The sequence below is a fragment of the Ochotona princeps genome, chromosome 18 (assembly GCF_030435755.1).
Source record: "Ochotona princeps isolate mOchPri1 chromosome 18, mOchPri1.hap1, whole genome shotgun sequence".
NCBI lineage: Eukaryota > Metazoa > Chordata > Mammalia > Lagomorpha > Ochotonidae > Ochotona > Ochotona princeps.
Window position 1 is genome coordinate 18,816,208 of NC_080849.1, and position 25,149 is coordinate 18,841,356.

General features: G+C 45.2%; 1 long non-coding RNA gene across 1 annotated transcript in view; it reads left to right on the forward strand.

Annotated features, from left to right (window-relative positions):
• LOC131482503 (uncharacterized) overlaps positions 1-20,677 on the forward strand; it is a 35,231-nt gene extending 14,554 nt beyond the window's left edge. The window contains exon 4 of the long non-coding RNA XR_009247054.1: positions 20,492-20,677. This is a non-coding gene — a long non-coding RNA (uncharacterized LOC131482503). The remainder of the gene's footprint in view (positions 1-20,491) is intronic.
• Positions 20,678-25,149: the final 4,472 nt, after the last annotated feature.

Below are 25,149 nucleotides of genomic sequence, written 5' to 3' on the forward strand. Positions count from 1 at the left end.
CTGGGTGTGTCCGACTCAGCAAGGAGATGTGATTGTTGTCAATGTGCATGGGCATCAAGCAGTTCATGCAGGGCCCAAGTTAGGGGGTTGGGGGAAAGGAGGAAAGGAAAGGTGGATTTGCTCTCTTATCAGGAGTGATATGCATCTCCACCTGCCCTCAGGCATCCCTCTTCTGCCCTTAAACTTCAGAACTCCTGAGTTCTGGGCCTTAGGATACTGGGACTTAGCTCCGTGTTCTTGCTTCCTAGTGTCACCAGGCAGGCCTTTGGCTTTGGGCTGTATTAACCCCCACCCCCCATTGTTCCTGCTCTCTAGGCTCCGGGTGCTAGATCATGGGGCTTCTCTGTCTCCATAACCATGTGAGCCAGTATAGCCTATGGGCCAATATATCCTGTTCCTCTGGACAGCACGAGGTCCCAGCTGTACAGGAGAGAGTCAGGAGAAGGGTCTGTTTATGAGCTTCTAGACATCTCCGCAGCTGGGCTGAGTCTTACCTGTGTGGGCCACATACTTAGGGGTGGGAGTTGCTTCTTGGGATTGTTGGTCTGGGCTACCTGCACATGCTCCTGTGTACTTTCACAACTTTCCAGTCCATGTAGTCATGTCCCCACACTACATGCTTTCTCTTTTCTGTTTATATTTCCAAATACTGATGGAAGTAGCACCTTGGGCAGGCCAAGGGACAGGTTATACAGGAGACAGACTTGGAAGGGTGAGAATGACACCGAGAGAACGGGGTGGTGAGAGAAGGATGGTATCTCTTGAAGACAGTGTTGCAGGAACTTCTGGAAGAAATGATGATGGGTTTTTTGGAAAAAAAAAATGGGCGATATGATCCTGCAACTCTTCTGGGTGTGTAACCAAACAAGAGCTAGAAGTACGACCTTGAAGAGACATGTGTGTATCATGTTCACCGCAGGAGTGTCACAACAGCCAAAGGGGGAGAAGCAACCCACGTGTCTGTTGGCAGATATTGCATGCTTTCAACATGACTTCTTTTATACAGAGGAATATTATCCAGCCCCAAAAAAGTAATGGCAAATTCCAATGCATGCTGCAACATGAACGAACTTCGAAGACTTAATACAAAATGGAATCAGCCCCTCCCCAAAAGGCAAAAAATGCTATGTGTGTTTCCACTTACATGAAGCACCCAGAGTAGTCAGACCCATTGGGACAGAAAGAATGGTGACTGCAGTGGGTAGAGGAAGGGCAATGAGGAACTGATGCTTCCTGGGTGCAAAATGGTCACACACAATGCAAATATGCTTAACATTGCTGAACTGCGTACTGAAAAATTATTCAGATGGTACCTTTTACGTTAATGTGCATTTTACTACAAGTAAAAAGAAAAAAAAGGTACAGAGAAATCAAGGATAACAAAAATTAGATACATACTGTGGACAGCATTGAAGAGCTTAGGAGCACAGTTCCAAAAGCCAGGGAAAGTGAATGTCAGCACAGCAGTCAGAAAACCAAGTGTGAGGTGAGGAGTGAAGTTTGGAGAAGCAGGGAGAGATGGGGAGTTTGGCAGGGGCAGGGAGGGCTGGGGCCAAGGGCTGTCAAGGAGGTAAGGGCAGAGCAGACTGAGGGGCTGCAGGAAAGGCGCCTGCAGAGGAAAGCGAATGAGGCTTAGCAGCATGAAGGAGCTGCATCCAAAGGAGGCAGCGTGGGGCTGGCCTTGGGCCGAAAGGACAGTCGCTGCTCTGTAGTGGCAGTGGGAGCAATGAGCAAGGGCTGAATATTACTACGCTGCCAAGCAGAAGGGTGAAGGGCTGTGCATGGAGTCCTCCATAAAATACGATGCAGTGAGACACTGTAGGCAGAGGAAGAACGGAGGAGATGCCGAGTGCCCAGCTGCAGCTGGATATTGTAGATTTGTAGGCATTCTCCACAAGACTGAGAAAGGTCTCTACGGCAGTTAAGGCAAGGTGAAGGCAGACTGCAACACGGAATCAGGCTTGGAGGGCATTATTTGATCTGGGGAGAGAGGGGGAATATGTTTTCAAAGAAATCAAAAGTAAGAACAGGATTTGGAGGATGATTCAAGGTATCCAGGATTGCTGTGGGAGAAGCCTGGATCTCCGAAGCATTTGTATTTTGTTTGTTTTTTTAAGCCAAGGATTGATATTTAAAAAACAAATTAAAGCATTTGCGATGAAAAGCTGGAGGTTTGCAGAGCTATGGGTGGAAAGTGAAATATTAGGTGGAGCAGTTGCCTGGACTGGCAGCACCCAGTGTGATCCAGGGGCAGTGAAGCAGTAAAGGTCATGGTGTTTATGTGAGTTGGGACAGAAAGCCGAATGGGAGCCGTGGTCAACTCATCTCAACAGCCTGCTCACACCTGTGTGTCCAACAGCAGCCACCGCCTATTTCCCTCCTGGAGCCACTCCTCCTAATGGCGATATTTCTGTAAATGCTAAAGTTCAAGATCCATACTATCATGAAGAGAACACGGGGCTTAGAGTCAGGACACTTGGATGCAAGTCCTGCTGTACCACGTACGAGCCTCGTGCTTGGCAAGCCTCAATTGCACGGCTGTCCTGTAGACCAAGTTAAACAGACCTGTGAACGTGCCTGAGTGGTAGTACTGAGCGTTTCATAGATAGTAATGGAATCTGAAAGTGGTATTTCCTTGACCCCCTGTGCCGATTCATCATGAGGACCTGCTTCCTGGTCCTTACTTTGCCCTCTCCCATCCTCCATAATTGCCCTACCTCCTAACTGGTTCCACTTCAGCTCTCCTTTCTGTGGAACCAGAAAGGAGTTACCTCATCTTTCCAAACACCACTTTTATCGTATCCTGCTCCATGTCAGGATGGTGAAAAGAGGCCCTTAACACCAAATCAAACTGTAGACAAACATTTCATTTGTTCCACTTCATCTTCGTCTCTCTGGGGGCTGGCATGGGGTGTTGTAAAGCTAGTGCTGGTGAGAAATGAAGGTCCGACATCTGTAGGGGAAACTAAGGTTTATCTTCCATCCAGAAATAAAAGTGGAACATTACTGAATTCACCAGTAACTTGAACCTACTTGCTGTCCCCATATCTCATCAATTCAGGCATATCATGAGGCTCAGACGAGATTAGGGATGGCTTATTAGAAGTCTCAAGTCCATTGTGCTTCCTGCTTCTTACCACTCCCTTTGTCACTATGCCATCTTCCCGGAGGGCAATATTTCACAGCCTGACTCTACTCTCTGGATTTTTCCAGAATTGGATTCTCTCATTTTACTTCCACCTCTGCTTAGTTGTTCAGTTTTGTTTCTGTTGTTGAAGGTTTTTTAGTTTTGTCTTCCTTCTTTGTGCTGAGGTTCTTCTGTGCCATCATCAAAGCACTCACTAAGAGTGCTCACTGATCTGGTAAGTGAGTTTGTCCAGGAGATAGCCTGACAGCTCAAAAGGGCTTTCTGGTTCTCCAAGCCATTTCCTGAAGCAACAGTGGAGGCCAGAACAAGTTGGTGCTCAAGTTCCCTCAGCACCCACAGTGGGCCAGTGCCAGACTACCTGGCCAGAACCCACACTTTTCACTCAATACACAGACAGGGCAGTCATCTATCTACACCATTCCTTTTCCAACGTCAGGTGTGAGGTGCAGCCAAGTCTTAGCGTTTATGTAGTCAGCACCTTCTTGGATGACACACCAACTGTACGGAGAATCACCATGTCAGCAATTTCAGCACAACCACGTTAGTTCTAAATCTAATCTCTGCCCTCATTTGCTGCAGACCTTGATTTTGTTCCCTATCCTTCCAGTTTCCTTTCTTCCCTGGCTCATAAGGAATACAAAATAGCTGGTTCTTCTGTGAAGTGCCATTTAAGCACTACACAGTTATCTGGATGAACCTCTGAAATGAGAGCGTGGTTGAGAAACGGTTAGTATAGCTTCCTGACAAGATATACCCAACAGTCAGAAGACTGGAAGCTGAATCTACAATAAAGGAAAATGGTAACTAAACCCACCACTAGTGGAATAATGGATACAGGATATCACAAACACCCTATTAAACAGCTTTCTGGTATTGAAAGGGGTATTAAATTCTCTTTTTTTGTTGTTGTTCATTTTAACATTTATTTTTATTTGAAAGGCAGATTTTATAGAGAGAGGAGGAGAGACAGAGAGAGAGAGAGAGATCCTCCATCTGCTGGTTCACTCCCCAAATGGCCACAATGGCTGGGGTTGAGCTGGTCTGAAGCCAGGAGCTTTCTACAGGTCTCCTGTGTGGGTGCAGGGGCCCAAGGCCTTGAGCCATCCTCTGTTGCTTTCCCAGGACATAAGCAGGGAGCTGGACAGAAAGTGGCGCAGCCACTTGACCCAAGACCTACATGGGATACCATCACTGCAGGTCGAGGCTTAGCCTACTATCCATGACACTGACCCTGGCATAAGTAAATTTACAAGCAGTTAATCATTGTGCCATTGGAGTGGCTATACAACACTCTCCAGGAAAAGAGATGGACTCATTTCTCTGTGAACTATCCTTGGTTTTGGTAGTTACCCTTGGATAGGAGGAGGATTCTAGCTTCATCCCAGGAGGGTGCAGCGGAGATGGGAGTAGACCCCAGCAGCTGAGGAGACCCTGGAAAGAAAGAGACTTTGAGGCTGATGGCAGAAAAAATTGTGAGGCCACCCTGAGTTTGGGAAAGAAATATGCTGATCAACAATTGAGAAATCAGGATGAAAAGCCGCCTGGGCATAAGGCAAGTTGAAGCTGAGGTGCTGGCTCTTGGAAGACTAGCCATTGGAAGCTGCAGCAGATGAAAGACCTAAACTGGGAAGCAAAATCTGATAGACAGGGTGTGGATGACATGACCTTGAATCCCATCAGAGTTAGAGAGCTTCTCACCAAGGCCCCTGCTGACATAGGTTTCTGTGTCAACAGTGTCCCCAGGTCAGGGTCAAACGGGCCATCGCCATCAGCGCTGGCATGGGTTTCCTTACATGATTTGTTGGAACAGTGTTCCAGCAACTTCACTGCAGTGGGGAAAGCTTTCAAAACGCACTGGTTGGTGGTTTAACATGGATAGCCCTTCTCTTCTACGGGAAGAACTTACCGGGTTCTCCAAGGGAGAGGGGAGGCTGCCTGTTCCTGGCTCTGATTTCCCTAAGGGTTGCCAGTGGACCCTTTTGGCCAGGGCACTTGAAAGCAGCAGATGAGAGAAGAAGAGAAGGTCAAAATCCGGGACCAACACAAAGCTGACCATCACCCTCGACACACTCGCTTCCAGGCCTCTCCACAACCTTAGTTACTTAGACATACTTCCTTTTTCAGTTAGCTGATTTTTATTCCAGCTCACTTTATCCTCTGCTTCTGCACTTTATCTTGAGTCCTCCCTTCAAGGAACATTCCATGCAGGAGAGCCTGTCCTTGACATCGCACACTTGCTTGTTGTTCCGTTCGCATCACATCCATCCTCCCACAATTTGCTGAGAATCTGCCTGGTGTAGGAGACTCTATTCATTGTGTCTGGCTGAATATGGTATCCAAACAGATAGTTCCTGACCGTCTGTGGGCTTGGCAATCCAGCAAAGCAAACAAGTCTTATATGTACTTTTCCATAACATGAAGATGGGAGAAAGGGGAAAGTGACATAAGATTGGAGCAAACAGCATTGAGGAAGACCAAAAGAGCATGGGCTGCTTCTGGCTGGAGGGTTGGGGCCATTTGTACTGAGCCTTGAGAAGAGGAGACAAACACACAGAGGTGGGTGTTTCCATTGGTAACTCATAACTCATCAAACATACACCCTTAACCATTTTAAGTGTCATGTCAGAGTGTATAAACCGTATGTATGGCAGTGGTTAATGGGTGTCTGTGGTCAGTAAGCACTTCTAGGCTTGATGGGCTATTACTGTCCCAACCTCACCTTCAGAACCATAGAACTCCCATGCCTTGGCTTCTCGGGTAACTGGCAGTGTGGTAGAAAGAACGGATATTTTTCTGATGGACTAATGAACCCAAGTACCCTGACTCCCATCTCATATGCCTTTCCACACTGAAAGTTTAGATTTTGTGAAACTCAGAGATGGTAAGTTAGTGTGTTTATTCCTAATCTCTTGTAGCAGTTGGAGAAGTCCCAGGCAACACAGAGAAGGAAAAAAGTCAGAGTTGAGGGAAGTTATCAACCTGTGATGAAGTTTTACCGCTCTGCAGCATAATGAGAACAACAAAGAGATGCAGTGTGTTTTTCCATATGGGAAACAAGGATTCTCTTTTATCGAGAGATTTAACTTCTAGCCTTAAAGCAGCTTGTTAAGACGGCCATGGTTGGAAGAGTGCTGTCATGGGAAATAAAACAACTTTTCCTTGTCAAAATAAAGGGCATAGAGCCCTAGGAGGCTCACACAGAAAAGAAAAGAACCCAGAGTAAAGGCATGGTCTGGTCTAGGCACTCTTAAAATTGAATGCTCAAATGAAAACCCTTGCTGATTCAAGGAGTACACAGGCAATTGTTTATACACAAAACCAAACTATGTCAGAACAGAAGGAGGGACCAGCATTGTGCAATGGCATGTGGGCGGCCCACATGGGGTTCCTGGTTCCTGGCTTTGGCCTGGCCCAGGCATGGCTCTGCAGCTCTGTCTTTCAAATAAATAGATGCAAAAAAAACCAAACCAAAACAAAACAAACCCTCCAAAATTAAATAGTTTATGCACTCCTTAATTTTAAGAGGAGTAGTTTGAGGCTCAGACATGTTAAGTAGTTTGCCCTTTATTTTTGTATTTGATTCAAGTGGCCCTATTTATAGTAACTGATTTGTTTGCAAGCGTAAGTAACAGAATAATTAAGCATTTGCCACTTGGGTTGTTTCAAAATATCAAATTTCATCACTTTCTCTAAATCTGTGCTGTTACTTATAAGTGCTTATCAAAAATTACATATTTCTCAAAAAACTGTTTATTCATTTTGAAGGAGTGTGCTCATCTGCAGTTCATTTCCCAAAAGACTGGGAGCAAAGAATTCAAACTTTATCTCCCACATTGGTAGAAGGACCCCAACCATGGGAGCCTTCACCTTCTGCCGCCCAGGGAGCACACTGAGAGTACAGGAAAATTGCGAGAGCCTGGCATGATGGCTTAAGTGGTTAATCCTCCCCTTGCAAGTACCAAGACCCCATATGGGCGCCAGTTCATGTCCTAGCTGCTCCATTTCCAATCAGTTCTGTGTTTATGGCCTGGGAAAGCAGTTGAGGATGGCTCAAGTCCTTGGGACCCTGCACCCATGTGGGAGACCTAGAAGAGATTCCTGGCTGTAGATTGGTTCAGCTCCAGCTGTTGTGGCCCCTTAGGGAGGGAACCAGCAGACAGAAGATCTTTCTCTCTGTTGCTCCTCCTCTCTGTATATTTGCCTTTCCAATAAAAATAAACAAACCCCTGTTTCTTTATTTTTGTTGGTTTATTTTTTAAAATATACTTTAAAATTTTTATGGTACAGTTCCTAGACTCAGGAATTTCCTCTTTCCTTATCCTCCCACTGTTTTTCCCCTGTATTATAACAACAGTATAGTCCTTCAATAACAGTGTCATAAGTCCCTCATTCTTCTATTTAAGTGTATTATGACATTATAGGTACAGAAATGGTGGCAGAAAGTCCAGCATCCTATTGTCAAGGTATATTGAACAGTTTCATTGGGAGTCCATCTTTTATTCAGAAGTACAGATGCATACTGCAATGTATCTTCACTTCGTGGTATACTTGCTTCGATTATATAGTTCAAATGTTTGTATGCAAATGTTTGCTTATATATTTATTGATCTTGTATTGTGCATGATGTTTGCCTTATATCAAAGAACATATGATATTTGTCCTTTTGGGATTGACTTATTTCCCTGAGCATAATGGTTTCAAGTTGGGATCATTTTCTTACAAATGGTAGAATTTTGCTCTTTTTAATCACTGAGTAGTATTCCATAGAGTAGATGTACCGGTTTCTTTATCCACTCCTCTTTTGACAGGCATTTGGGTTATTTTCATGTCTTTACTGTTATAGATTGTGTTGTTGTAAATATAGGGTTACAGGTCACTTTTTCATATGCAGATTTCATTTCCTTTGAATATATTCCCAGAAGTGGGATAGCTGGGTCATAGGATAGACCAATTAAAAAAAAAAGTTGCAAGTGAAGCTAGGCCTTGAACCCAGGTGCTCCGACAAGAGATATGGGCTCACCAAGGGGTACCTTAACCTCTGCACCAATGCCTATCACAACAATTGTGTTCTGTTTTTCTGTGCCCAATAAAGAGCTGAAGAACTTGCAAGATCTTACCAACCATTTCCAGTCAGAAAACCCTTTCTGCATTGCTCAGTCTGTGCAAAAGCAAAACATCTTTACCACAAACTAACTATCCTGCTGTGGTAAATATAAGCGTGATATAATGAGTGAGAGGACCTGCTTTGTGGGATTCAAATTAATGGCTCATACAGTTGGAATTTAATTACTGCTTTCTTATCTGGACAGGCTTACAGCAGAGTCAACAAGACCAGCCTTGTTGTTCAGAAGGTGAAAGTCCACAAGAAAAAGCCCAATGATGAAGGATCTTGAAAAACCGGTGTTAGGGCCCGGCGGCGTGGCCTAGTGGCAAAAGTCCTCGCCTTCAATGCGCCGGGATCCCATATGGGCGCCGGCTCTAATCCCTGCAGCTCCACTTCCCATTCAGCTCCCTGCTTGTGGCCTGGGAAAGCAGTTGAGGACAGCCCAAAGCCTTGGGACCCTGCACCCGCGTGGGAGACCCGGAAAGAAATTCCTGGCTCCTGGCTCCGGTTCGGCACAGCACCGGCCGTTGCGCTCACTTGGGGAGTGAATCATTGGACGGAAGGTCTTCATTTCTTTTTTTTTTTTAAAAGATTTATTTATTTTTATTACAAAGTCAGATATACAGAGAGGAGAGACAGAGAGGAAGATCTTCCATTATTATTATTATTAAACATTATTCCTAGATGTGCTTGAAAAGGTATTTTTGAAAGAGATTAGCATCTGAATAAAGCAGGTGGTCCTCCCCAATGGGAGAGTCTGGTAGAATCATAAAGTGAGTGACGGGCATTGTGGTACAGTGAGTTCAGGTGCTGCTTGGGATGCCTGCATCCCTTATTAGAATTCCTGGGGTTGAGTTCTGGCTCTTTTTCATCCAACTTCCTGCTGATTCACTCTTAAGGAGGCAGCAGAAGATGTGTAGGTGCTTGGGTCATTGCCACCTACATGGGAGACTTGGATGATGTCAACAGCTCCTGGCTTCAGTCATACCCGGGCCTACCTGTTGTGCTCATTTGGGAAGTGGAACAGTTGATGGAAAAATCTTTGTTTCTTTATCTCTCACTCCCTCCTGTTCTGTCACTCTGTCTCTCAAATAACTTTAAAAAAGAATTTGGAGATGGGAAAGGTGGTATTTATTCTCTGCTTGGGCTGGGACATCAGCCTTCTGTCCTTGCTGCCCCTGCTTGTGAGGCTTGCAAACCAGACAGGAATCCTGGCCATCAGCTCACCTGCCCCAGGGCTCGAACCAGTGCCACCAGCTCTTCTGGGTCTCCAGCCTGCAGATGGCAGGTTGTGGAGCTCCGTTGTCTCTTTATAATGCCTCTACAATGCATGTTTAATGCACACGTGTATGTGAAGCAATTCATCTTATACACATATTGTTGTAGTGTGCGAAATCATGCCAGACAAGTCTAGGATGTATTAAGGAGTCTTTATTAATCAAGCGTGGTGATAACAGGGCCTATTAGAAAGAGCAAATCAGAAGTCCATATAGCAATCCATAGCAATCCAGTCCATCAAAACCCCAAGAGGAACAAATGGGCATTATCCTGAAGTCCATCCATTAAACTGAAGATCTATGTCCCAGCTTCCCCAATAATATGTTATTCTAAGAAACATGCAACAAATAACTTGGGCACACTTACAAAGCTGCAGACATTGACTTTTTGCTGGTTTCTCTGACCATATTCCATTACTGCTAGGCCTCATCTCTCCTGAAACTCTTGAAAGCACACACATTAGAAATATAAAGCATCTGAGATTGCTATCTTTACTGTCCCACCCAAGCAGTGAACAGAGGGCAAGGAATACCTACAGGGGCCATGCTCAGGGAATACCTGTCCTAGTATGTCTGCGGGAAGCCAGAGAGCAAGCAGGTACTGGGGAGTCCAAGAGTGCCAAAACGATGGAAGCACACAGCCACAAGAGAGTGAGCCCCTCCCTATTGTGGGTCTTTATTGGGACTTGCCAGGGAAGTGGTTCCACAACAATGCAATATCACCCCCTCTCATGTTCCAGGTGATGATAGTTTGGCAGAAGGGAACACACCTAAGTGTTGGTAAGCTTCCAAGCTCATAATCCTGAACTTGCTGCCCACCCACAACAGTGTATTATCTTTCCCTGAAGAACTTTGATTAATACAGGCAGCTTCCTGTTTTACTAGTAACAGTAGCATAAAGAAGTAAAGGGCATTCTGTAACTGGTCTGGATTGTTCTTTTTTAGCGGAGGAGTTGGTAAGGTCTGTGTCTCTGCCTTGAGAGGCAGGAGGAGCAAACACACTGAGCAGAGGTGTGTCTTTTGCAGCTTGCAGTTCTTCTAGATTGAGGCTGGTTTATGCCCTGATCCTATTGTTGGCCCCGAAGGGCTGGGACTTTGAGTGTGGAGAGGATTGTGGAGCCAGAGGGGCACAGATTGGCAGAAGACTACAACAACGACTTTGACCATGCTCTGCCTTTGGCTGGGAAGGTGTTGGGCCTCATCCCAGGTTTGAGGTCTGGAAAACCCTTGCTCCACAAAGCCAAGCCCAAATGCAGTTGTAAACCTCTCTTTAAAGGTGTCTGACCTTGGTGTTGGGCTGGGTTCAGCCTCCCAACCACAGGCTATTCTAAGTAGCTGGTGTCATTCTGCAGCCCTTTGATGTCAGGACTGCCCTGTTATAAAGAGAGGACAAACATAGAGGTGCCTGTAATGCAGAGAATACACTGTGCCTTACTTTGGTTTACTTAAGCCAAGTCAGCTAGTTGTCCACGGTGTATTAGCCAAGCTGAAAGGTGTTTGCTTTCACTTGGGCCTGCTTCTCCCCCACTGTGCTCAACAATGGGGGATGTTCACAATTCCTGCAGTGCTGTCTTTTATAGGAAACCTCATCACCTGGCAATACTTTCACTCCTCTGTTTTACTTATTTAATTAAAATACTGATGTGTGGGCCCAGCGGCGTGGCCTAGTGGCAAAAGTCCTCGGGTTGAACGCGCCAAGATCCCATATGGGCGCCGGCTCTAATCCCAGCTGCTCCACTTCCCATCCAGCTCCCTGCTTGTGGCCTGGGAAAGCAGTTGAGGACGGCCCAAAGCCTTGGGACCCTGCACCCGTGTGGGAGACCCGGAAGAAGTTCCTGGCTCCTGGCTTCAGATCGGCACAGCACCAGCTATTGTGCTCATTTGGGAAGTGAACCATCGGACGAAAGATCTTCTCTGTCTCTCCTCCTCTCTATATATCTGACTTTGTAATGAAAATAAAATAAATCTTTAAAAAAAAATACTGATGTGCTAGGTGGGCACCATCAAACATCACAGTGATGCTGCCTGGAAGCCATGGAGCTGGAAGTGTGAGAGTAGTTGCTGCAAGTCACTTGACTAACAAATAGTTAAAAGTTCAGAGTAGGTGGTGGGGGGGAATGCTGAATAAAGAGGAAATTCTCCCTTTTTGCTTTATCTGCTTTGTTCGTATTTGCATTTGAGAAGGAAGGATAGGGTATTGGTGACTGGTTAGCATTTCCATTCCCAGTTTCACTCCCCTGAATACCCACAGCATAACTGGCTGGCTTGAGGTTGGCACCTGGGACCTAGGGACTCTAAATGGATCTTTCACATAAGTGGCAGGGACCCAAGTACCTAAGCCATCACCTGCTGCCTCTCAAGGTATGTATGACCGTGCAACTGGAGTCAGAAACTGGGGCCAGGTGCCACAGTCATGGACTCTGACTCGGGCCACAAGCACGTTCATAGCTGGGCTAAGGGCCTCTTTGTTTTGTTCTACTTTTAAATCCAAAAGCCACATAAGCTGTCACATAATTTATCTTGCCACTTCACAATGTCCTTTCTAAATAAGTAAAATCAAATGTGTAAGGAGTTATTCCAATATCCTTCCCTGGACCCGACGCCATTCCTTCTTCCTCACAGCTCATGAAGTTCGCGCCGGTCCAGCCGTCCACCAATCAGATGTAACCTGGCATTCTACCTGAATCCCACCCCAATCTTCCAGCCCCCTCCCCAACTCCGCCCATTCGCCAATCATCCCTAGGCATTCACCTGCAGGCGCCAATCCCCTGGGGGCCTGGCCTCAATCCCTCCCAATCCCCACCCCCTACACCTGGCAGACAAAAAGGCCCCCCCCCCCAGGTGCGGCTCTCTCTCTTATCCCTCCTTCTCTGGTCTCTGTCTCTCTTCTCTCTCTCTGGTCTCTCTCTCTCTGGTCTCTCTTATCCCTCCTTCTCTGGTCTCTGTCTCTCTGCTCTCTCTCTCTGTGGTCTCTCTTATCCCTCCCTCTCTGGTCTCTGGTCTCTCCTCCTCTCTCTCTCTCTCTCTCTCTCTTCTCTCCCCTTCTTTCCTGATCTTCACCACCTCTACCCTGTTCCTGCCCCGTTGGAATAAACCTCCTAAGATACCTCGTTGCGTCTGGTGTGTTTCAGCTCACGGTAAAGAACCAGGTTGTGGGAATTAACTGTGCGTAATAATATCGTAATATCCTATGAACTAGAACTCTCTCCAATCTTTTTAAATAACTAACAAAATGACCTGTCCAAGTGGGGATGATGTTGTTGGGGGGATTTTCTGAACAACTGATAAAGCTATTTCTTGATATTTGTGTCTTAGGCCACGCTTCAGGTGTGTGGCTAAGAAGATGGTAGCTGTTATGCGGGGAGCTCTTTGTCAGCTGAGTAAAGTGCTTTGTACAAGGCTAACAAACACAACCATGAACACTGTTGAAGTGGGAAGGAGCAATGAGTCATGGTAGAAGCAAATATCCAGTAGTACACTCACACAGCTGGCATCTCTGTGGGATACGCCACAGAGAAATCATGCATTGTAATTATGCTTTGCGTTACGTGGCTGGAGCAAAATTCCTTAAAGGTATTCATTTTTATTTTGAAACCTAGAAAAAACTACAATTCAGAAAATGACTGCCCAGCAGCAACTCCAGTTCTTCCCTAAAGAAAGTCATGTGGTTTTTCCCAGTTCAGTTCTATATAGTGTTAGATAATCTCTGGGCCTCCATTTCCAGAGTTGTAAGTAAAACTGTAGACCAGGCCCCTCCAGATCCAGTGGTAAAAGTACTGAATTGTGCAGTAAGTGAGTAACATGGGTGAAATGTGTTTTCCTAAGATTCTTAGGTTGAAGTGCCAACCCTGCCCCTGACTCCAATATATTGTTGTGCCCAGATTTTGAGATCCCCAGAAATCACTATGCCTCTGAAGTCGATCCAAGTGCACAAAGATGGTTTATTCAAGCTCAGCACATTTGAGCCTAGGTTCTTGGTTGAGAGCAGGCAGCTGGCTGACCGACCAGCCAGCCAGCCAGCCGGCTGGAACCAACACCCCTTACTGGGAGCGTGGCCCCGAACAGAACATCCATAGGGTTTTTATAGGTGCAGTCCACAATAGCTTGAAAAGGGGCAATTCACAATAGCCTGCAAGGTGAGGGGAAATACCACACATTCCCCACCTCTCTTGGCTGGACAGCCCATGCCTCTAGCAGCTAAGGGAAGCACCCACTTAATTACTTGGAGCCACCTGTGAGATAACCAGACTTAGGTAGGCTTTGATTCATAAGATTTGGGACCCATCAGTGCTAAAGGTCACATAGGCCGTTTGGTCTGCAGGCTCACATAGTTTCTTTTTTTTTTGTTTAAGATTTATTATTATTATTGGAAAGACGGATATAAAGAGAGGAGGAGAGACAGAGAGGAAGATCTTCCATCCGAAGTTTCACTCCCCAAGTGAGCCTCAACGGGCCAGTGCGTGCCGATCCGAAGCCGGGAACCATGAACCTCTTCCGGGTCTCCCACATGGGTGCAGGGTCCCAAAACATTGGGCCGTCCTAGACTGCTTTCCCAGGCCACAAGCAGGGAGCTGGATGGGAAGTGGAGCTGCCGGGATTAGAACCGGCGCCCATATGGGATCCCGGGGCGTTCAAGGTGAGGACTTTAGCCACTAGGCCACGCCGCCGGGCCCCACATAGTTTCTTAATAGCAATGAGCCTTAAGCAAATGGTTGGGATTTTGATACCGAGGTTCTTCAATGTGAGAATGGGGCTGGGCCCAGCGCAGTAGCCTATTGGCTAAAGCATTCGCCTTGCACACATCGGTATCCCAGAGCCCCCACTGGGGGGGGCCCCCATCTGGCTCCTGGCTTCGGATTGGCTCAGTTCCGGCTGTTGCGGCCACTTGGGGAGTGAACCATAGGATGGAAGATCTTCCTCTCTGTCTCTCCTTCCCTCTGTATATCTGACTTTCCAGTTAAAAACCAAACAAACCAAACAAACAAAACCCTTGGTAGGAACCTGACTGCTCCAGTCAGGATTGTGGACTTCAGGGTATGCATTGTGAAGAAGCTGAAAAGCAGGACCAGAGCCAAGTGCTGAGCCCAGGCCTTCCAATATGGGATGTGGGCATCTTAATTGCTTTAAATCCCTTCTAAAAATGATTTATAACACCAAGTACAATGTAAATACCAGGCAGATTGTTACTATACCGTATTGTCTAGAGAATAATGACAAGAAAAAAGTCTATACATGCATAGATGCAAATTTTACAAGCATTTTCCTTCTGTGGTCGGTTGACTCCAAAGACGTGGAACCCACAGAGAGGAACCCACATTGGGGCTGACATCTGTGTATCAAGCCCAATCAGGCTCTTTCAAAGACCACTTAAAAGAGTCCATCCCAAACGTTAACGGAGATGATTTAATGATAGAGTTTTGTTAGCTTTATTTTTTCTTTGTTAAGTTTTTTTTCACTCATTTATTATATTTATTTATTTGAAAGGCAGAAAAAGAGAACTTCCATCTGCCAGTACACCACCAAATAGCTACAAAAGCTAGGACCAGGTCAGGCTGCAGCCAGGATCCCAGAACTCAGTCTGGTTTTTCCACGTCCATAGCAAGGACCCAAGTCTGTGAGCTGCTACCTGCTGCCTCTCAGACTGCACATCAGCACGCATGTGAAATCAGACACCTGGACCCAGCACTCGGCCCCTAGCAGCATCTTAACTGCTATGTCAAAACACTTGTTCTAGATAGCTATTTTTAAAGTAACTTCTGTGTACTTGGGATTCTTTTGTGAGTGAGTGTTCTTTTTTGAATGATAATCTAAGATTTCCATCCAGAGCGATGTTTATGGACACAAGGTTAGATAACATGAGCCCAGGGGACATGGAACTAAAGTGCAATGCATTTTAACACTAATTGAATGGCACAGAAATCAAATTCATGGAAGGTAATGGAAAGTCCTCCTCTCAGAACACGTTTTTTTTTTTTTTAAAGATTTATTTATTTTTATTACAAAGTCAGATATACAGAGGGAGAGACAGAGAGGAAAATCTTCCGTCCGATGATTCACTCCCCAAGTGAGCCGCAATGGCCAGTGCTGTGCCTATCCGAAGCCGGGAACCTGGAACCTGTTCCGGGTCTCTCATGCGGGTGCAGGGTCCCAAGGCTTTGGGCCATCCTCGACTGCTTTCCCAGGCCACAAGCAGGGAGCTGGAGGGGAAGTGGAGCTGCCGGGATTAGAACCGGCGCCCATATGGGATCTTGGTACGTTCAAGGCGAGGACTTTAGCTGCTAGGCCGCGCTGCCGGGCCCAGAACACAGCTTTGACAAAGCTGCTGCTGCTGTTCCCCAGAACACACACAACGAAGGGATTTCTTTCTGCCATTTTCAGGTATTCTTTCCTTTAATCAGCTAACAAGCTTTTACTGAGCACCTGCTCTATCTTAGAAGCCAGACTAAAAGACAAACAGGTTCACTGCAGTGAGGAAGTATACAGATAGTGAGGCTGGATGTGACAGAAGCTTCCACGGGGAAACCCGAGAGGGTTGTCTGTGCACACAGGAGGAAACGGGGAAGGCAGTGTACAGGAAGGCTTTTGTATTCTTCACAGCAACCCTGTAAATTCGTTGTTCCTATTGCCTTTTCATAGATGTGTAAACTGAGTCTTGGAAAGCTGACATAATTGGCCCAACATGAGAGAAGGAAGGGAGGAAAGGCAACATTGGGGAACAAGCTCTGTGCTGTTATCCAGGCTGGGACACAGGCCACCCTCCCCATCTGGCTGTGGGGAATGGAGGGATTTGGACCAGGAGAGGTGTTGCTGTAGGTAACCAGGCCTGGAAGGTTCTGTTGGCCAATGACTAACCATTCCTCCCACTTCTCTGAGAATTTTTTCCAGACACCTATTGAGAAAATTCAGGATCTCAACAGTTTGGGAAGCGGAAGGGGTTAAGCTAGACTAAAGATGATGAGGAAGTCCATTAAGTGGGCTATTTTATTCCTATGAAAGAACATTGACTGAATCAATGTAACCTTTGAGAGTTTGTGGGTGTCCTGTATTTTTTCCAAATTTAAAAAAGGGATTGCAGTGTTTAATGATGCATGCACAGTCTTAGTATTTGTTGAGTAAACTTGTACACACATACACAAATCAATTCAACCAATATTTGCGGGCTGGCTAATAAGAACCTCCATGTGAATTAGTGTCTGATTCTGGGACATAGTTTTTGACTGTGACACAGTAAGAAATGTGATCTGTGCCGTGTGTGTCATGAATCAACACACAGACACACACAGACTGCTATGATAGAACTCTCATAAAACAATTTTTTCCTTAGTGGATGTTGGAGGTTGGACAGGATTTAGCTTCTCAAACTTGTACAAATGTTTAAGTTTCAGAGTCTTATGGCAACAGTTGATAGAGTAAGTTCATTTACTTCGGGTGTGTGAGAGGTGGGCTGTTTTTGGAAGGTATTTCAAGTGTGAGCCCTGTGACTGTCCCTACTTCTGGGGTTCCCTCATGGCTACTTCTCCGCACAGCCATTGACACCTCCATCAGACACCAGAACAATGGTGCCACCTCGTCTTCGACTCAGAAGCTCCAAAATTTCAGCTGAAAGAAAACTCTGCTCCCAAGTTGCTTCTCTCGGCAGTTTTAGTTAAGGTAACAAGAAGCTGATTAACACAGAAGATGAATTTTGGTATTTCCTCATCCCTTCTACTTCTTCAAAAAAAAAAAGGTTCTGGCTAAGATGCACGGATTTGATTCTAGGACTTGCAGTCTGCTATTGGGGAGATGTTCATTGATATAGGAATTTACTGAACTTTTAATCTCATCTTCACTTAGCTAAGAGCATCTCCTGGAGCTGGCGATCACAGACCGATGTCCCTTACTTGCTCGTGTCGTGTACAAATGTACGTGAGGCCCAAGGGATCCAAAATGGGATCTGACTTCCAAAGGAGCCTGAAGGGAAAGGGAATCAACATTTTTTTTTTCTGTTTGGCTATTTTCCCAAAACCTCGAAATCATCATGAATGTTTCTGTCAACAATGAAAACAAAGAAATTTTCTCTCCCACTCCATGTTAATAAACTGTGCATCACTGTAACAAATATTCAGGACAGTTAATGGTATGAGAGCAGAGGTTTACTTAGTTCAGGGAGGTTCAAGGGCATGGCATTGGGGCTGGCTCAGTTCTGGTGAGTACCTCATGGAGCGTGGCAGGTGGCTTGCAGAGTGGTGAATGCATGTTGGGGCAAGCAGCAGGAGTGGAGATTGGGTGATGCCATACTCCAGCTTTGATAGCAGCCCTCTCGTGTACACCATCAAGGATTCCCTCTGGAAATTACCCTCTGGGGGTGTGCTCTCAGTGGACCTATGACTTCCCCTTAAACCCCCACCCCTGAAAGCCTCCAAATACTGCTACCCTGGGCACTCATCTCCCAATACATGATCCTTTAGGGGGATACAAACCACGTTCAATCTGTAGCTCCCTTTGAATTCACCTTTTTTTTTTTTTAAAAGAAAACATTGAGAATGCCTGTGATTGCTAATCCCTTTCACCTTTACATTTTTGCCATAGCATCTGTGCCACTCTGTTGCTTCTATGGGGTGGGAGGTGGAGGACTTCAAAGAGTTCCTGGAAAAAAAAGCACATTTTCCATGAACTTTTTGAAATCTTCTCATACGTTACTGGCCTATAAAGCTGTTTCATTTCTAGTCCAGAACTCCTTGTAGGTGAAAAACTGCTTATTCTCCATTTTCTGGATGTGGCATCTCGATCACTAGGCCAAATGCCTGTCCCTGGGTATTTTGATACTTGTAGTTTAAAATATTTCTGGTTTCTGGGAACAAAAAGAATGCAGTCCTCATACTTATCTAGGGCCCAGCACGGTGGCCTAATGGCTAAAGTCCTCGCCTTGCATGAGCTGGGATTCCATATCGGTGCCAGTTTATATCCTGACTGCTCCACTTCCCATTCAGTTCCCTGCTTCTGGCCTGGGAAATCAATCAAGCATGGCTTTAAGCCTTGGGACCCTGTACCCGCATGGGAGACCTGGAAGAAACTCCTGGCTCCTGGCTTTGGATCGGGTCAGCTCAGCTCTGGTCATCACAACTGCTTGGGGAGTGGACCAGCAAATGGAAGATCTTCCTCTCTGTCTCTCCTCCTCTCTGTATATCTGATTTTCCAATAAAAGTGAATAAATCTTAAAAAAAATATATTTATCCAACCGCAAACCAATGAAGTGGCAGTATTGCAAGGAAACACATGATAAAGGTTGAAGAAATGAATTTAAAAATCATATTGGTTTTACATAGTTTCAGTTTCTTTTCTTTTTTTTTCCTTTTTCAGTTTTTCTTTACATCTTTATATAACTTTTCCAGAAGCCTATCAGTTGTAGTTGAGCAGCATATGTTTTTCTTTATTTACTCATTGGCCATTAGCTTAAACATACTTCAAGGCACATCTCCCGGATGTGTGCTGAACGTTCAAGATTGGAACTTTTCCAGGTTGATCATGCCTTTTTTGGTTTGTGTGGCTTCAAAAAAGTTCTTATTGGAGAGAAAGAAATGTAGAGAAAGAGAGAAAGAAAGAGAAAGAGAGAGAGACAGATCTTCTGTCCACTGGCTCACTCTCTAAATGCCTGCGACAGTTGGGACTGGTTTAAGCTTGAAGTCAGGAACCTGGAACTTCGTCTGTGTCTCTCATGTGGCTGGCAGGAACTGGAGCACCAGGCCATCATCTGCCTCCCAGGATGCACATTAGCAGGAAGCTAGATTGGAAGCAGAATAGCCAGGGATTAAATCATGCACACCAATATAAGGATGTAGGTGCCCGAGGGGTGATCAAATACATCGCACCAAACACCCCTCCAACTATGCCTATTTTTTTTAAAGATTTATTTTATTTTTATTACAAAGTCAGATATACTGAGAGGAGGAGAGATAGAGAGGAAGTGGAGCTGCCGGGATTAGAACCAGTGGCCATATGGGATCAAGGCGAGGACCTTAGCCACCAGGCCATGCTGCTGAGCCCCAACTATGCCTATTTTTAAAAATATTACTGTAGTTTGAAGTGAAGAGTTGCAGTTCCCGGTCTCCCAAGGGCTAACTCCACAGCTTAGCTTGTTTCTCAAGGGATAACAGGATGTGCAATCTTGACCTGATACATTTAGCTCCTGGCTTGACCGCAAGTTCCCACCTTGCTGCTTCCCCTTTATCAAGATGCCCCTAGGAGATCTTAGGAGTTGCTTGAGCATTGGGAAAATATTGGGAGCAACTGGGCAGACTATAAAGTCAGGCCAAGTTCAAATAAACAGCATTCTCTTTACAAGAATGACCCACTGTGTGTTGTCTTTTTTGTAACCCTAGTCCCTCCGCTAGGCTTGGGGTACATGTTGACATGGGCGTTGCCGACAAAAGGGCGTTGCCGACAAAGAGTGACAGAGAAAAGGAGAGAGATACACAGGGAAAACCAGACAGATCTTCCAGCTGCTGGTTCACTCCCCAAGCAGCTGCATATCCCAGGGCTGGGTGAGGGACAGGAGAAAGGAAGGGGACAGAGTGTGGGGTGGCCAGGCAGCCATGTGGCCAGGCGGGGCCCTGGCAGGCTTGAGGGCCAACCCAGATGAGGAGTCACTGGAGTGATAGTATGGTCTCACACCCTGAAAAGATGACCTTGAAAACAGCTTGTTGGGTGGGTTCGGAAAGCAGGGAGGAAAATCTGAGGTGAGGAAGCTTCTGCAGAGATTTCACAAGAGCCTGGACTGGAACAATGGTAGCAAGAGGCACAGACTCAACACGGTGAAGATGACAAGTTAAGATGCATCGATGAACAGGAATGATTGCCCTTAAATATACATGAGGTAGATGTCCTTGCATTGTCTAGTTTAAAGGTTGATTTTTGTGTATCAACTGGGCTGGGCTAAGACATTCAGAAGGTGGATTAAACATTCTTCTGGATGTTTCTCTGCAGGGCTTTTGGGGATGAAATAGACATTTAAATTTCTGAAGAAGCCAGGAACAGTGTCTTGCCTATTCTACTTGTGCCATCTAATGAATGTGTACATAGATGGCAAGTCGCCCACCATCTCTGAATCCATTTCATTATCTGTAAGCTGACATTGAAAGAGCTGACTCTGTCCATCAGTGTGCTCAAAGCCTCAAGGTTCTTGCTTCCGGATGCTGGCCCTGTACAGCCTTGGACGCAGTGCTTCCCATCTCGGACGCGAGTGCTGGGCGGAAGCGCCTGTGGCCTCTAGCCTGCTGTCTCTCTAAGGGCAGGCACCACAATGTTCCTAATCTGACATTTATCTTTAGATTCCCTGGGTTCTAGTGCTGAGCCAAGAACCTCGAACCCAGGAGACTCAGAGTAAATGTTGATTGAATGAGTAAGGCTTTGTTTAATGACACAGTCAGGACGATCGAGGCCAATGTGGTAAGAACATAAATACTGGGCTTTAAATAATCAATCCTCAAACTGTAACTCAGCAAGACAGAAAAGAACACATGTTGCATTAATGTGTCCAAAGAAGCCCTTGCCCCGGAATGAGGTCAGTAAACCTATGTTCCAGTGTGGAGGAATGGGATATGTGCATTTTACAATCAAAATGTGTCTCTTGTACTTAAAATCTAAGTCTGATGTTTTGAGATGGAAACAAATATGTGATTCATAATGCATAACTCCCAAGTTGGAAAATGCTCTGTAGCTTTGTCAACTCCAAAGAGCTCTCCTGTGACGACCACTCTTGAAGGAAATTCTTAGAAGTGTTATTTGATACAAATACTTCATCTTAAAAAAGACAGAAATGTCACTCTATTGTTGGAATTTGGGTTGTTGTGTGATTTAATTGCACTAACTGCAATTTCTGACAGTCAAAGAAAAGTCTTTTCATCCCCCCCTTTTTTTTGAATAATAGATGCATCGTCTAAATAAATATCCACTTGGTGTGAATTCTTAGCACAGAAACTGTGATAATGAATTCAGCTTTACTTATACTTTAACAGTGGATTCAATTTCAGGAGCAAATGGAAAGCTGGCCTTTCTATTTTCTTGAGGGACCAACACGAAAGGGAGAAAGCCAGCTGAGATCACTTGGTGCTGGGGAGGAGACGAGTGGAACACTGGTAGCTTTCTAAGAGATTCCTGGGCTTTACCTCTGCCTGTGGCACCAGCATCGTGTGTGGGTGCCAGTTTGTGTCCTGGCTACTCTGCTTCCAATGCAGTTCCCTGTTAATGGTCTGGGAAGGCAGCAGAAGATGGCCCCGGTGCCCACATTGGAGACCTGGAAGAAGCTCCTGGCTCCTGGCTTCACATAGGCTCAGATTCTGTGATTGCAGCCATTTGGGGAACGGATCAGCAGATGGAAGCTGTTTCTCTCTGTTTCTCCTTCTCTCTGTAAATTTGCCTTTGAAATAAAAATTAAATCTTTCTTGACTTAAAAAACAGCGAAGAATTGAGAGGTGAAAGTAGAAAAGAAAGGGACCAGGAGGGATTAACCTTAGCTTTAGTTTCAGCACGTTCCACCAGCTGCTTCCTCGCCTTCCCTAATCCCCAGGCTATAAAAAAACCTAAAGCCAATTATTTTTTTATTTTTAAAATTTTAATTTTGCATCAGTTTTTAACAGATCCAATATGGTGTATAGATACAATTCTGTGAACACAATGATATTCTCTCCCTGCCTCCCACGTTCTTTTTTCCCCCTTTCCTTCTGTCTTTAGTTTTTGAGATAATGTTTTAAATTTGCATTACAATAAAAATGATTAACACACCACAAAATAAGTTTAACAGGTAATAAGCACAAAAAACACAGTTTAGTGAGACTATCTGAAGTCAATCTCAAAGAAAGATGTATTATTTGTTTGTTTAGTAGCTAGTTGAAGGTGGTAACGTCTGAGATTTTCCATCTCCAGGTTCACTCCCTGAATGGCCACCACAGTCAGGGCCATTAACCAGGAGCTGAAACTCCATTGTGGCCTCGCATGTAGGGCCACAATGGAGCCCAAGTACTTGGGGCCAACAGATGCTTCAAAGGTGCGTTCACAGGGAGCTGGCTTGGGAAGTGAAACAGCTGGAACTCAAAGCAGGTACCTTGAATGGGCCCACTGGCTTCAAGAGGCAGCTTCACCTGTTATATTACACGGTGGGCCATGATGGTCTGTTTTTAAATGCCTTTAGTCAGTCACGAGCACAGCAAGTTAAAATTGCCTCTTTCAGAACAATGCTAAAAGGTATCAAGGAAAAAAGATCTGTCAGCTTTTCATCCCAGTAGTCCCTACTGATTTTAAAATTAAAGTATTAACTGCTCTTAATAAGAAAATTCAAATAATACTGAAAAGCTCATTTCCTCATCCATTTTTTTCCTTTTCATAGACTCTTGGTAATGACCTCTTATGTGTCTTTTCTGGAAAAAAAAAGAAGGATATATGCCATCATTTATAGAAACACATATTTTAAAAAAGTACATTAATTGCATTATAACATATTTTCTTTTACACCTTGCTTTTATTTCACTTAATAATATGCCTTAACATCCATCCAGTAGATAGATCTACTCTCTAGTATTTCCCTACTCTCTAGTATTTCCTCTCTAATATTTCCCACCCTAATTGATATTTACCCTTTCCTTGCTGGGGAATGTTTGTGATGATTTTTGGGTCCTATAATGCCTGCTCCCCAGTGAATGGGTTTTACATTATCTTTTGTGTGCATTCAAGAGGTTGCTGGGGCCAATGTACACGCTGCCCAAAATACGTTATTTGTGTGGGTCTCAATTTGTAGATGTCACGGCTTAAAATACCTATTATGATACTTTCCTGGAAAACAGAAATAAAAGCTTTTACATTTTAAAAGATTGATTTATTTGAAAGGCAGAGTGTCAGAGAAAGGTGGGGAGAGAGAGAAAGAGAGAGAGAATCTTTCATTCTCTGGTTCACTCCCCAAATGTTCACAACGGCCCAAGCTGAGCCAGGCCAAAACCAGAAGCCAAAAACTCCACCTATGTCTCGCAGGTGGGCACAGGGACCCAAGTGCTTGGCCCATCCTTTGCTACTCTCTCAGGCCATATAAGTAAGGTAAGGATCAGAAATGGAGCAGCTGGGACTTGGCCGGTTATGCCACAATGCTAACCTTTCATTCCCCAAATGCCTGCGATGTGCTTGGGTCTCCCATGCAGCTGGCAGGGTACAGTGCTTGACTATCACTCGGTACTTCCCAGAGTATGAAGGTGGATTCGAAGTGAAGCTAGGCTTGAACTTAGGCTTTCCAAAATGGAATGCAAGTGTCCCAAGCAGCGTCTTGACTGCTAAGGTGAACACCCACTCCGTAAAACCTTTGGATGAAAAGCTTTCTTGTTCTAATTAACACAAAATCACTGTGATCTTGATGGAGTAACTAGCAACAGAAGGACAAAGTTAAAGGCGTAGGTACACAGACATCGGCAAATATTGATACAGAATGACTGACCAGTTTGGCAGATCAAAAGCTTGATTGCTAAGATCTAAAACTTTTTTTTAATCTCATTTTTTAAAAGATTTTACTTGTTTTTATTGGAAAAGCAAATGTACAGAGGAGGAGAGACAGAGAGGAAGATGTTCCGTCCGATGGTTCACTCCCCAGGTGAGCACAACGGCTGGAGCTGAGCCAGTCTGAAGCCAGGAGCCAGGAGCTCTTTCGGGTCTCCCACATGAGTGCAGGGTCCCAAGGTTTTGGGCCATCCTCGACTGCTTTCCCAGGCCACAAGCAGGAAGCTGGATGGGAAGCGGGGCCACTGGGATTAGAACTGCGTTCAGGTCGAGGATTTTAACCACTACGCTATCAACTTGTTGTTGATTTATGTTTTATTTATCTGTCTGAGAGGCAGAGTGACAGAGACAGATGGAAAAAGAAAGGAAGAGCTCTTCCTTTTATTGGTTCATTTCCCAGAAGCCCATAGACACTGAGGTTGGGCCAAGCCCCATCTGGAAACCAGGAACTTCTTTAGCCCATCACCTGCTGCCCCTCCGTGTATCACTAGGAATCTGGAACAGATCTCTGTCCCATATTTAGCTTCACATATGGGATGAGGGCACCCTAGGTAACAGCTTTTCCCTCACCACAAAACCTGCCGCCTTACTATGGTTTTTAAATCATGGCCAGCTTTCACTTACCTGAGGTTATGTGTATACACACACATATATAAAAAGAAAAACAGAGTAAGAATAGCAACAGCTGAAAGCCACCAAAACAAAACAAAAATAGCACAGCAGGAAAAGCAGGGGGTTTGCGTGTTTGCCGCCATCTCCTCTTTCTGGAAGCAATGTCCTGCACAGTCCCGTGAAAGGGGTGAACCAGTCTGGGAAGGCTGGGGACACACAGTTCCTCAGCACGCCCATGCAGACAAAAAAAAAATCCTCCTTTTCAGGGGAGTTGAATAAGCAATGCTGGGGAAAAGGGAGAATGCTTGGAGGAGTCCTAGTAGGAAGCTGAGACTGTGGGATTAAAGTCACGGTCATGGGCTTTATAGAAGGCTACTTTGTGGCTAGCATCTTCTCCAGGCTGGTGGGAGCTGAGTGCCCATACAGTGCACCACAACCCATTGTAAAGCACCGAGGGACTCCGGTTTTTTGGTTCTGTTGGCCAAATTGTGCCTGAC